The sequence below is a fragment of the Eutrema salsugineum genome, unplaced genomic scaffold, assembly GCF_000478725.1.
Source record: "Eutrema salsugineum unplaced genomic scaffold, Eutsalg1_0 scaffold_3, whole genome shotgun sequence".
NCBI classification, from domain to species: Eukaryota; Viridiplantae; Streptophyta; class Magnoliopsida; order Brassicales; family Brassicaceae; genus Eutrema; species Eutrema salsugineum.
The window spans coordinates 5,099,475-5,112,965 of NW_006256756.1; the positions used below are offsets into that span (position 1 = coordinate 5,099,475).

Sequence of the window (13,491 nt, forward strand, 5' to 3'; positions counted from 1 at the left end):
GCCGAAGGTGTGTAAAAGTTGCCACGGTCAAATCCTAGACCGTGGCATTGAAACCGTGTCAAGTGCCGAATGCTTGTAAAGTTCTTCCCGGCCAAATGTTACTTTGCCACGGTCAAGTGTAGACCGTGGCATTCAGATCATGTCAAACGTCGAAGGATTGCAAATAAGTGCCACGGCCAAGTGTGGACCATGGCATTCCATCGCATCATGTTTCACTTAGCTCGCATCATTCAGGGCTGTTTGGACCACTTCGCATTCCGGAGAGTGTAACGTCTAAGATACTTGTCCGAATTGTGTGCTTCCGGTAATAAAGGACAGAGGACTCATATACCTTCAACTTTGGTGAAGGAAGCTTCGGTGTGTGGGAAGTGGAAGGCTTCCTGGAGGGCTCATCTTCGCAGTGCATTTACACGATCAGAGAGAGGCGTCTAGACATGTGTCCATTCCGGAGACCATATCTTCCTGATCATAGCTTCGAATTGAATGATCTTGGACGTTATGGAAATAGGACTCAAATATCTCTGATTCGCATGAAGGCTCCGGAAACCGAATCGGCCTGGAAGTGCACCGTCCTTCGCATTCTTCGGAGCTTATTGGGTTCGTCCAAAACGGCAGTGAGACAGGAGTTTCTTCCGATGAGCTTAACTTTCTGCTCACACGTCCGAATTCCATGATTATACTTGCTCTGTAACCGTGATCCAATCCTCTCCAACTTTGATGAAGCACCTGACAACTGAATCAGACCGGAAGGTTCCCCGGACAGGCGATTTCCGAAACGTGTCTGCACCCAGAGATTTTGGCCGAGAAATCCATTGGCCGGTACGCGTTTTGGCCGACAAAATCCACCCGCGGTACGTGAGAATGGCCGAGAAAAACCTTCCTGGTGCGCGAGAATGGCCGAGAACCTCCAAAAACCCAATTTCACCATTTTTCAAGCCTTGATCACCATTCCACTTCCTGGATTCATCTTTTCAGCTCCGAATAGCTCCAAATACACCTGATAAACACTCAAAACATGCGAAGACTCATTGAGACCTAATGCATCTCCTAAGTTCTAAAACAAACCCTAAGGACCTAAAATGCATGAAATAAAACATGATTTGGAATGAAATATGCAACCTAAATGATGCAAATTATGAACATATCAAATTCCTCTACTGCTGCGGATAAGGCTGGTTCTGGGGGTTCTCGGCTCTCTGGCTTCTGTATGAGAGATTGTTGAAGTTGGCATTCCTGAAGTTGTGGTTGAAAGCGGGACTGAATCGGTTCTGGTATGCTTGAAGCTCCCATGAAATTGATTTCTTCTTCTTGATGTATGCCATCATCTTCATATCTTCCATCTTCTTCATTTCCTGCAGCAGTATCACAAGCATGTATATTCCTATTTTGAGATTTAAGAAGTTGACTTACCATGCTTTTTAGCTCAGCAATCTCCTTTGACTCATGACTTATGATAGTCTTCTTTTATCTATCATATTCAGGGTTGTTGTTGCTGTTGGCTACAGCCAAATTTCGATGAGTGCTCTCCATTGTGGTATAGTTTTCGTGGTATAGTCAAGAGAAAGTTGATTCTTCTGCTGAAGTCCTCTGTAGAGTGCTCAGCAGGTTTGCTCCAGAGAAACCATGATGAGGGCAGTCTCTCTCATACTCTTTAAATCGCTCCCAAGCTTCATAGAATGATTGTTGGAAACTTTGTATCTTATTTCTCAGCTGGTTCGATCTTGACTTGGTGTAGAATTGGTTCAGGAAAGATGACTTACATTCTTCCCAAATAGAACCAGATGGCATAGATTTTAACCATCTAAAAGCTTTATCACTTAGAGAAAAAGGGAAAAGCTTACACTTCACATAGTCCACAGTGTCTGGAGTGGTTCTCACCACTTCACATATTTCTTCAAAAAGATCAACGTGGTCCATTGGATGCTCAATAGAGATTCCATGAAATTGATTTTGCTTCACCAGAGAGACAATCTGAGGTTTTATCTCGTGATCTCCTCTTTCTGGGGCAGAAAGTTGAATAATTGTTCTATTTTGAAAGTGTTGGTGAGGTGCATCAAAATCCGCAATAGGTCTATTGCGGGGCTGTCTTCTCGCAGGACTGGCAAGTTGTATGGGTCGATTGGCCTCTCTACCATTTGGTGGAAAATGTTTTCATCATTCCTTCTTTCTCCTTGATTGATCGTCTCCTTTGATCATCAGCGGCTTGAGCAGCGTTACTAGGGATTTGGTTTCCCACTTCATCGAGTTGTGGCTGGCCATCTCCTTCATGGGCAGCATCTCGGTCATCACCGTAAATAGAGTCATGGTCATCGTCTCCAATGTGATCATCTTGATCACGGTTTACAAGATCTTCCCGATGGGCATTCGGATTGGCCATCTTGAGCGTCCTTCGTCTGAGTTTCCGAAGTTCGCTTTCGTGTTTGTCGATCTCATCTAGGGGCGGTACAATGTTGGCAGGATTTCTCCTGGTTTTCATGCACCTGAGAACAAAGAAAGCAAAGATAAAAAGAGAAGTTAGAAAATCTCCAACAGAACTCAAAAATCTTGTAGTCTAGAATTGAAATTAGATTAAGAAATCAAATCAACAGCGACAAATCGACGGCAACGGCGCCAAAACCTTGATGTGGGTGCAGTGGGCAACACAAGTTTTACCCTAGACAAGCTGCAAGTGCACAGGAAACACAATAGTACTTAGAGATTGAATCCACATGGATTTGTGTGTTGAGGAATTCTAACTGATGCTAAAAAAAATCGTAGACCTAATTAAATAAAAAGGGATTTTGGTTTGTCTCTAAATCTAATTAAGCAGAGAATTAAAAAGCTTGAAATAAAAATTGGTTGAAAACTATATAAAAACGGCGCTGGGATTAGGATTCATCTTTAGGGTTCATGTTCTAAAACACAAGTAATTTAGGCAAGGATTTTCTATGACTCTGAAACTAGGATACACACTTGTAAGATTAGCCAACTCTCATCACCCTAATCATCTAATCACTTATTCATGGCAATGAATTCTCACTCTCATGCCAGAATAAGATCATGCATTTCAGATCGGAATCCATCTCGGCTTTCGTATCCTCCATAGCTAGCTTTCGTCTCTTATGATGGTGACGTCCATAAGATCCAGTTCAGGCAATCCATATACAACACTCTCGTGGCTCAGATTAACCTAGGATCGGACTCTGGGTGATTAATCCAGAGGTACCACTTTGAGATTTGGATGAATGGGAGAATCATGTAAAATCAAAATCTTTTTTCCTAAAAACTAGATCTCAGTAGAACATGGGATCCCCTTGGATGGTCCCTTCACCCAACTCGGTGACTACTCAGACATGGCTGAGTTAGACATCATCATCGGTTTAAGAACTAGAAAGCAGAAAAGTAAAGAAACAAAAGTTTCAGAAAAACTTCTCTTATTGAAGACAGTGTGTGGCGATGAAAAGCTTATACAGATGCATAAAAGTAAAACCTGAAACTACAAATGAGTTCTCTCTCAAAGAGAAAAAAGAGGCTCTCTTACAAAATACCTAAAAATGAGTATTTATAGTGTTTCTTCAAGTTTGGCCGTCTAGGGCTTGTAAAATGGGTGCAGGAAGTGTCTTGGGCCTTAGTTGGGCTTCTGAAGTTCAGACATAGGTCCACGGGGGGTGAAACAAGCTGATCCGCAGTGGGAGCAAGCTTGGCCGCAGGTGAAAGCTTCTGTCATTTTCTCAGATGTATGGATAATTCCAACAACACCAAATATCCAACACTTTATCTGGAAGTCTGCTCAAGGAGCTCTTCCCACCCGATAGAGACTCGCGACAAGACATTCCTATTGAGCCTTTGTGCATCCAGTATGGCAAGGTTGAATCTATTCTCCACCTGTTATTTCATTTTGACTTTGCAAAGCAGATTTGGAACTCTGCTCATTTGGCCTCTATTCTAGATATTGCAGCGGTTGATAGCTTTGCAGTGGGATGGAAGCTTCTAAAATCCCGAGACTGTGTTCCTCCGACGGGTATCAATATGGTGTATCTGCCAGCTTGGATTTGCTGGTCTCTTTGGAGCACCGGGAACCAACACCTATTCTCTGACCCAGACTTTTCAGTTGAGGAAATTGTTCTCAAAGCAGTGACCTCTGCAAAGGAATGAAATGAGGCGCAAGGAACAACAAGACCATCATTGCCTGCATTGGTTCTTCAACCTTATACACGCCAGGGAGGTGTAGTTCTTTGCAGAACGGATGCAGCTTGGAATGCGGACTTTGCTGCAGCGGGATTTGGCTGGACTTTCTTTATCACTCAGAACGAAGCAACTACTCACTAGTCTTCATCTATGGGCTTCGTCTCTTCTCCTTTGGCAACGGAAGCTCTCTGTATCCATAAAGCCATCCTTTCCGCAATTTCCTTAGGTATAGGTCAACTGTCATCGATTCAGACTCGCAAATCTTAATTCAGGCTATCTCTTTGGGGACACCGGTTAGCGAGCTCCCCAGAGTTCTTGCAGACATCTCACCTTGTTCTAAAAGTTTTGAATCTATCTTTTTTTTTTTTTTTCGTTTTTACCTTGTAAGTTAAATATTGTGTTTGATGCTCTTGCAAAGGCCGCTTTGCAGCGCTTTGTAATTGATTTTGTAATGATGTGAGTTTTTAATGGAATGAAGAAGCAGTTGCACAAAAAATTTATCTTACCATATTTAATTGATGATTTGAATAATACTTACATATGTATATATACATATATATATAATTTATCAAATAATCCAATTCATAGTTGTAAAATATTTTTTTTTCTAAATGGAAATATTTAACTTAGCATATTTAATTGATGACTTGAATAATACTTACACAATTCATAGTTGTAAAAGATTTTTATTTTTACTAGATAATGAAAATAATAAACAAACTAATTTAGAAAACATAAAAAGGAAAGTAAAAAGATATGTACAATATGACAAGTTTAATAGCACATTTAAAGTTTTTCTACCCTTTGCATTTATGAAAATTATTAATTAATTTTTTAACAACCTAACTTTTGTCTACAACTATATTATAAATTGAACACTCATGATCCGAACTTTTATAACTAAAAACAAAAAATTGTGAAGCTCGGGAATTTTTCTGATAAACATCTCGATTGTTAGACCTTAAGGTTAAAAATGGGTCGAATGCGATGGCAGGCCTATCATCACATCCACTTTGTTTATGCGGTTGAACAACTTGGTGGAATTTATCGTAAGTTATTTTTTCTAGTTTTGTATGATTTTCCAAATATAAAACAGATTGCTACCGAAATCATCAACTGTTGTTTTCAATTTATCATCAGATACATATCTTTTTCAATTTTCCGATTATATGATTCTCTTTATCTTCCTGTTTTTGTTTTGTGTGTTATCATCATATTTGTTAAATTCGAGGATCGGAAATATTAGACAGATATATATATATATTTTTTACATATATAAGAGCCACATAACAATCCTAGATCTAGAGTTTCGGGTTAAACATTATTTTATTTTAATTTAAATTCAACTTGTATTAATCAACTCTTAAAAGAATTTTGGAGGTGATGAATATAGGAGAACTCACTATATCACATGTGAAGAGCCATCTCCAGGTCTTAAAATATATATATATATATATATACATGATTTAATTTATATATTTTTTTCACTATATATACATATATGTATTTTGTCAAATTTTTATATTATTTTTGACTTACAGATTGAACCAGTTTTATCTTTTTTGCCTTCATCAGATGTATAGGACCAACAAGCTTGAAGATTACAAAAAAGGTGAATAAGTATTATAAAAATTTCTATTTTTTATTATAATTAAGCATGTATTATATTTTCTATAAGTCTCTTTATAAACATTTTTTTTTCGATAAGTGTTCTGTTTAACAGAGATAAAAATAATTAAATATATATGCTCTGATCATATATATGAAATTTTCTTAAAAAGCATTTATACATAAATATAACATAGAAAATAAAAATATATACACTAAAATGTTCTATGGTAGAAGATGTACAAGCAATTCGAATGGAAAGACTGACAAGGCAAATGATTTTGAGGCAAACTCAACAACACCTTCGTCAATATGAACGTCTTGAAGAAATGTTCAACTCTATGCAAAAAATGTTTGTGTATCATTTAATTAACATTGAAGTAAAAAATTAATATAGATATATATATATTATAATAAAGTCTTTTGTTTTAAATTTGATAATACTTTTTTAATTAATTATTGTAGGAAAGAAGAAAGAAATCAGATAAAAATTATGGAGAAAGGAAAATCAAGTAATGAGGTTAATGAAGTATCTTGCAAGTCTCTGTTTCAATCTTCAAGAGTAAGTTGTCTCTCTCTGTTTAAAGTTCTTAAGTTTCCTCTCTTTTTAAAATTCTTACGCTATAATCATCAAACATGATTATCAATGACTAAGTATGCACGATTTTTATTAAAAATTTGATAGAGATCATTTCATTTACATATAATATATTATTAACAAGGGCGAATGCAGGTAGCAGAGGTGTAGCATATGCACCACACTGTTTTTTTTATCTCTTAAGTAATTACTATAAAATTTACATGAGCTCACTCTTGGTCGTAAATTTTAAAGATGAAAAAAATGAAGAGGACAATGGTGATGGCAACAATGATGAGATTTTGTCCCTTGAGCTCACTCTTGGTCGTAAATTCTAAAGATGATCTCTCTTTCACAGTTTGCTCTTTCAATAAAAAAACTATCTCTTACCTAATTTGCTTTTTATGTAATAATGATTTTCCCTTAATATAAAATGGTACAATATAAAATTTGAGCAATATATTATAAGATTGATGTGATTTGCTCTTAATATTTGATGACATCGTATTTGTACCCATTTTCACTATTGATTTCAAAATGCTTTTTCAAAAGTTTTAATCAGTTTTAAGAACTTTTATTATGATTTCTATGTATTTGTAGTTTCAAGGCTCTTTTCAGGAAACTTAGGGAAAATGATGGCAAAATGGAAGAAATCCACATTTTCAGCTCAGACTCAGACCGTCCGAAGTTCAGCCTCAAATGAAGACTTTCTCACCGTCTGATCCAGCTCAAATTTGGAGACAATCAAGAGGAGACCACCACCTTTCCATAGCACTTTACATCACGAAGATCCAACGGTGCAATCAAAAGATACATGAAGAATAAGTTGACCAAATACACCAGTCTCGGAAGACTCTCTTCCGCGGCAAACATGCATTTTGCCTGCCCCGGAAGACTTTAACCCCCGGTGGATCCATGACGAGCCATAAGACCCAACATCAAAGCCCACTTTGCAATTTCTCTTCACAGAAGCCCTAAATGAGACCTGGAAGACCTTAAGACCTATAAATACATTTCTTAGCAGCCTTAAACGGGTGTGTGCTCCTGTAATGAGATTTTGAGCCACCAAACTTTGTTTTTCTAGGGTTAGGCGATGGAGATGGGGATTCTTCCCCTGACCCATTGTTCTTTCTCCTTTCTAGCTAATTAAATTTTTGTTTCATCTTTTGAATTCTTTCATGTATTTTATCATCCATTGCATCACGTAGATCTGTCCTAGAGAGTCAAGTTGTTTGAAGAGTTTTTGATAGGCATACATGTCGATTAGGATTTCTAAGTTTCTATACCATATTCTGGATCTCATCTCTTCTAAGTTGGTCATATTGCATAAGAGTAGATTCATGACCTATTCTCTGAGCCTAGGATCGATCAGCGCCACGAGAGTGCTGTATCAGATCATCCATACCTAGCTTCAGAAGAACATAGTCGCTATAGGAGTCAAGAGCTATCTGTAGAGAAGATGTGAGCAGACGAATTCAATATTTAATGCATGATCTTATTTCTGGCATGAGAGCGAGAGTTAATTACCAGATCTGAGTGATTAGTTGATTAAGATGTCAATAGTTGGTTAATCATACACATGTGTATTCTAGTTCCATGCAGATCCCAGAAACAGATGAAGATAAATCGCCCGGAGGCTAATTGGAGTAAACCGGAGAAGTCTAACTCGCCACCTATGAGTTTAGAGTCTATAGTTTGAGTCGATATCCTTGAGATATTCTTTTAACAATTCATTTGCATTGCATTTTATTTCCTGTGAATATTAGATTAGGTTTAGTTTAGGATTCTTAACCAAAAACCCCAAAAATCCCATGAGTTTATGACTTTGTTTACTTCCCAGTTTGTTGTTTATTACAGATTAGACATCCTCCCTGTGGATCGACACCCTAAGTCCTACATCGTATATCTGTGCACTTGCAGACACTAGGGTTTTATAAATTTAAAACTTATTGAGGACCAATGGACTTGTAAAAAAGGCAACCCTAGGCCTGCACCGCATCAATATTGTATATAATTAACCGTAATATCCGTATGTTCTTGAACTGGTGTAGATTTTTAAAAAGTGTTTGGTTGTTGTTTTCATAAACCCACTACGCTTGTACCGCGCATAGGCACATGTTTTATTTCACATAATATTTTTAATACTTTTAAAAATATGTTTGTTGACATTTACACTTATTTAATTATAAGAATATGGTAATTTGATTAATTGTTTGGTATTAGTTTTTAAAAAACAAAATCTTTATTAAACAAATAACTTTTTATTTATGATTGGAAGTAGGATAAATAGGAAAATTGTTCTATTATTCTAGAAATCATAAACATGATATGACTAAAAAATACGTAGATAAAAGCCATATTTTTTTGGTTGGATTGCTTGAAAACATATAATTACCTCCAAATTTTAATCTTCTCATGTTTATGACATGCACAATTGCCATGATTCTGCAAGAACCACCTCATGCTTCATGTTTTACAATGAAATGCAGCTATAATAATATCATAGTTGACTTATAAAAACCGCAAAATATTTGTATAAAGAGAACACCTCATCTTTACATTCTTTTATAGAAAAAGCTTCGAAAATTTTCATGATGAGAATATGCCGGAAAAAAATATCAAGTTAGTACAAAAATATATTAAAAAGTTTTAGATGAATACCAAAGAGTTAGAAATATTATTTATTTATTTTTATCAGGAACATAAGAAGCTTTAATTTTAATGTAACTTAATAGTTACGAACATAAATACAAATGAAAAAAACATTAAAAAGAAAAGTTATATTAAAATTAGTGGTATTAATTAGTTTTTGATTTTTTTTTTATTTTAAAATTTAATAAAAAGACAGGTGTCAGCTTATCAATTGCTGATGTGATAAACTATGGAGAGAGCTCACCTACTTTCATATATACCAGGAGAGAACCCGTGGTATCCACGGATCTGGTTTTACTTAGGTTTTTAATTTTCTAGTTCAACTATCAAATTTTTTTTTTGTGATTTCTTTAATATTTTTTATGACCTAATAATCTTTTCTATCTATTTTTTTTTTCATTGAAATCTCAATCTAGCAATCATTTTGAAGTCTCAATCTAGCAATCTCAAAACTTGTTCTTCAATTGTTTGAAATTCTTAACCTATCTTTTTTATTTTTGATTTCATAACTTATTTTTTTTTAATCATTTTTACTTTCTGCAGTTTACCATATTCATGTTTTGTTTTCGCAGATTTATTGTTATCATTCATCTTATTTGAGAAACATCTATTTCAGAAAGTCTAACAAAAATATCTGAATAAAGTCCCCCCCCCCCCCTTTAGAAACCAATAGGAAAAAAACCTGTTAAGAAAAAAAAAACATCACAACTTGACATTAGTTTAAAACAATGTGATAAAAATAAGAAACATTAGAATGAAATCAAAAGTAATAATTTGGATTTATTTCCTTTTATAATAGGTTTACCATTCACACCCCCTAACTATATCAGGTTTTAGTTACAACTATGAACAACTCATTTTTGCGTATAAATGTATTTTAAGCATTAAAAATGCATAAATTTCAGATCATTGTTGGGTTATTCACATCTCTCTAATATAACTTTTTGGTTTAATTTAATTATTCTTAATCACTAAATTTCATAGAATTGTTTTAAATTTATGAACAGTAGATATTTCAACTTGGTCATCATTGTGCTACACAGTTTTGAATTTTTGATTGTCTTGAGAATATAGATACTAACTATACATTAGAAAAAGGTTGACTTTTCTTTAAAATAAATATCAGTTTATTAATCAGGATATTTGTTGTATAGTCACCAAATTCAATTACTGGTGCCAAAAATCAAAATCATCACTCTAGGAGTTTGTAATTGTAATGAGCAAAATAATAGGACGATCTTGCAACAAGGGCCTTTACTGGATCATCAACGGCCTACTAAGAGGTCTTCTTGAACATGTGATAAATCAAATCTACTTATCGGAGGGGTTTTTTTCTGACCCAATAGGATACAAACCCGAGCTGAACCACCTTAGTTAGGTAAGTAGACAATGAAGTAGACAATGAAGTAGTCAACTGCAATAACACCGGATTTTACCATTTTTATAGATCACTTTAATGTCTTATGCAAGTGTTTTAACTCTGTTTTCAATTTCTTATAAGTGATTTCTATGTTTAGGAGTTTTAAAAGACTTTTCAGGAAACTTGGATGTATGGAGTGCATTTTAGAGAAAAATTAGATTTTGAATAAATTCAGGTCGTCTGAAGTTTGGCAACCAATGAAGACCTTCTCACCATCTGATTATCCCTAAACTTAGAGACATTATAGGGGAGACAACTAGTTTTCCAATGCAATTAACAATGGAATCAATTCAACGGTTAGATCTCCAGATATTATCAATGCACTAAAGGCGAAGCAACACACTCCGGAAGGTGATTGATACGATCCAAGGTGATCTACTCTGAAGCAAAGAACAATGGATGCGGCGATATGGTGGATAGACTGAAACGATGAAGCGAAAAGGATAGTGGTAGTGATACGAGGATGGCTCGCGACGATGAGAGATGATGGTGGAGACTCGGCAGATCGAATCGTGGATGTGCGATGGTGGTGTGGCGGATCGATGGAGATGATGGTGGCTCGGCGGATCGATAGTGATGATGGTGGCTCGGCGGATCGATGGTGATGATGGTGGCTCGGCGGATCGATGGTGATGTTGGTGAGATGATAAGATAGAAGAATCTCTTGTAAACAGATTAGTTTTTAAGAGATTCGAATTTCAGAGTTTTTAGTTCTCAGAAATCAAAGAGAGAAGAACACGTTAAAAGTTTGATCAAAATTCTTCACTGAATATGACATAGGCGATTTTCTCTTTTTTATAGACTAAGAGAGAAAATCGCAGCCCTAATAACAAAACAACATGGAGTTTGAAATAAAACAACAAGAAGTTTAATTTAAAAATAAAACAGCGAGGCGTCCCTTCTAAACCTAAGTGGTGCGCCTAAAACAACTAGTGCACAAGTCATTGTGACTTTGCACGTTATTACCCATTAGTAACAACTTCTAAGTAACTCGACGTAGCAATGATTTCTGCCTCGTTAAAAACCTTGGAGAAGAACCTCCTTGCCTTCCAAAATCCTCACCAAGGAAAAGAGTACAGAATCATCACCTAAGTTACCTAGTCATTGTTACTGGGTTCTTCATTCTTCAAGATAGAGATGTTGAAGATGTGAGCTCCAGCCTCCTGGTGATCGCTGTCCTCCGTGGCAATGAGTGCGTGAGCCTCCTTAGCCATCTCTCTAGCTCTGGAACGAGTGATCCTGCCAGCTACCTCTGGTTCCTCCTCCTCTGAGCTGGTCACGATCATATCATCCTCTCCCTCTTGAAAAGGATTTGCCCTCAAATCTGAATCTGCAACAAAAGGAAGCAAGTCAGAAACATTGAAAGTATCAGAAACATCATACTTACCTTGAAGATCAATCTGATAGGCGTTGTTGTTGATTCTTTTGATGACTGCGAATGGTCCATCAACTCTGGGCATTAGCTTGTTCTTTCGCTCAGCTGGAAATCGCTCCTTCCTCAGATGGATCCACACCAGATCTCCTTCTTCGAAAATCAGTTCCTTTCGCCCTTTGTTGGCATGTTTCTCATACTGCTTTGTCTTCTTCTCGATGTTCTCCTTAGCCTTAGCATGTATTCTGCGGACCTGTTCAGCTTTCTCCTTGCCATTCAAGCTGCATTTTCCACTTAAAGGCAAATGGATCAAGTCTAGAGGTGATTGTGGATTAAACCCATATACAATTTCAAAAGGAGAAAAGAGAGTAGCGGAATGCTTAGCGTGATTGTAAGCAAACTCGACATGAGGCAGACACTCTTCCCAAGTCTTGAGGTTACTTTTCACCAAAGTCCTTAGAAGTGTGGACAACGTTCTATTCACCACCTCGGTCTGTCCATCGGTCTGAGGATGACACGTAGTTGAGAATGAGAGCTTTGTTCCCAGCTTAGCCCAAAGCATTCGCCAAAAGTGTCCTAAGAACTTCGTGTCTCGATCTGAAACGATAACCTGTGGCATTCCATGCAGTCGCACTACTTCCCTGAAAAACAAGTTAGCTACATTCACAGCATCATCTGTCTTGTGGCTAGCGATAAAGTGAGCCATCTTGCTAAACCTGTCAACAACTACAAAAATAGAATCTCTACCATTTCTGGTGCGAGGTAAGCCAACTACAAAATCCATAGAGATATTAGTCCAAGGTTGAGAAGGAATAGGCAAAGGAGTATACAAACCGTGAGGCTGAACTTTACTCTTAGCCATCTTACATACGACACATCTAGAGCAGATTTTCTCAACGTCCTTCTTCATGTTCGGCCAGTAGAAGTGCTCTTGTAGCCCAAGAAGTGCCTTTGTGACGCTGAAATGTCCAGCTAATCCACCTCCATGAGCTTCTCGTACCAGTAACTCTCGAATGGATCCTCGTGGTATGCACAATCGGTTACTGAAGAACAAGTATCCATCCTGTCTATAAAATTTCTCACAGGCAAACTTATGACATTTGGCATAGCTCTCAGAAAAGTCAGTGTCAGATTCATAAAGATCTATAATATGCTCAAATCCAATCAACTTTGATGTTAAAGTCGAAATAAGAGTGTACCTCCGGGATAATGCGTCTGCGACCACATTATCTTTACCTTTTTTGTACTTAAAAATGTAGGGGAATGTCTCAATGAACTCCATCCATCGCCCATGTCTTTTGTTAAGCTTCTGCTGACCCTTGAGGTGCTTTAAGGACTCGTGATCGGTATGAATGACGAATTCCTTAGGCCATAAGTAATGCTGCCACGTCTGGAGAGCTCGAACCAATGCGTATAACTCCTTGTCATACGTTGGATAATTCAGCGTTGATCCTCGTAACTTTTCGCTGAAGTAAGCGACTGGCTTCTGATCCTGCATAAGAACTGCTCCAATACCTACACCAGAAGCATCGCATTCAATCTCAAAAGTCTTAGTAAAATCAGGAAGTACTAGTAAGGGCGAATTGATAAGCTTCTCTTTAAGGGCTGTAAAAGCCTGTTCTTGCGCCTCTCCCCACTTGAACCCCACGTCTTTCTTGATTACTTCGGTTAAAGGCGCGGCTATGGTGCTGAAAT

General features: G+C 36.9%; 1 pseudogene; it reads left to right on the forward strand.

Annotated features, from left to right (window-relative positions):
• Positions 1-1,618: 1,618 nt before the first annotated feature.
• On the forward strand, positions 1,619-1,712 carry LOC112085792 (annotated as a pseudogene).
• The last annotated feature ends 11,779 nt before the right edge of the window (positions 1,713-13,491 follow it).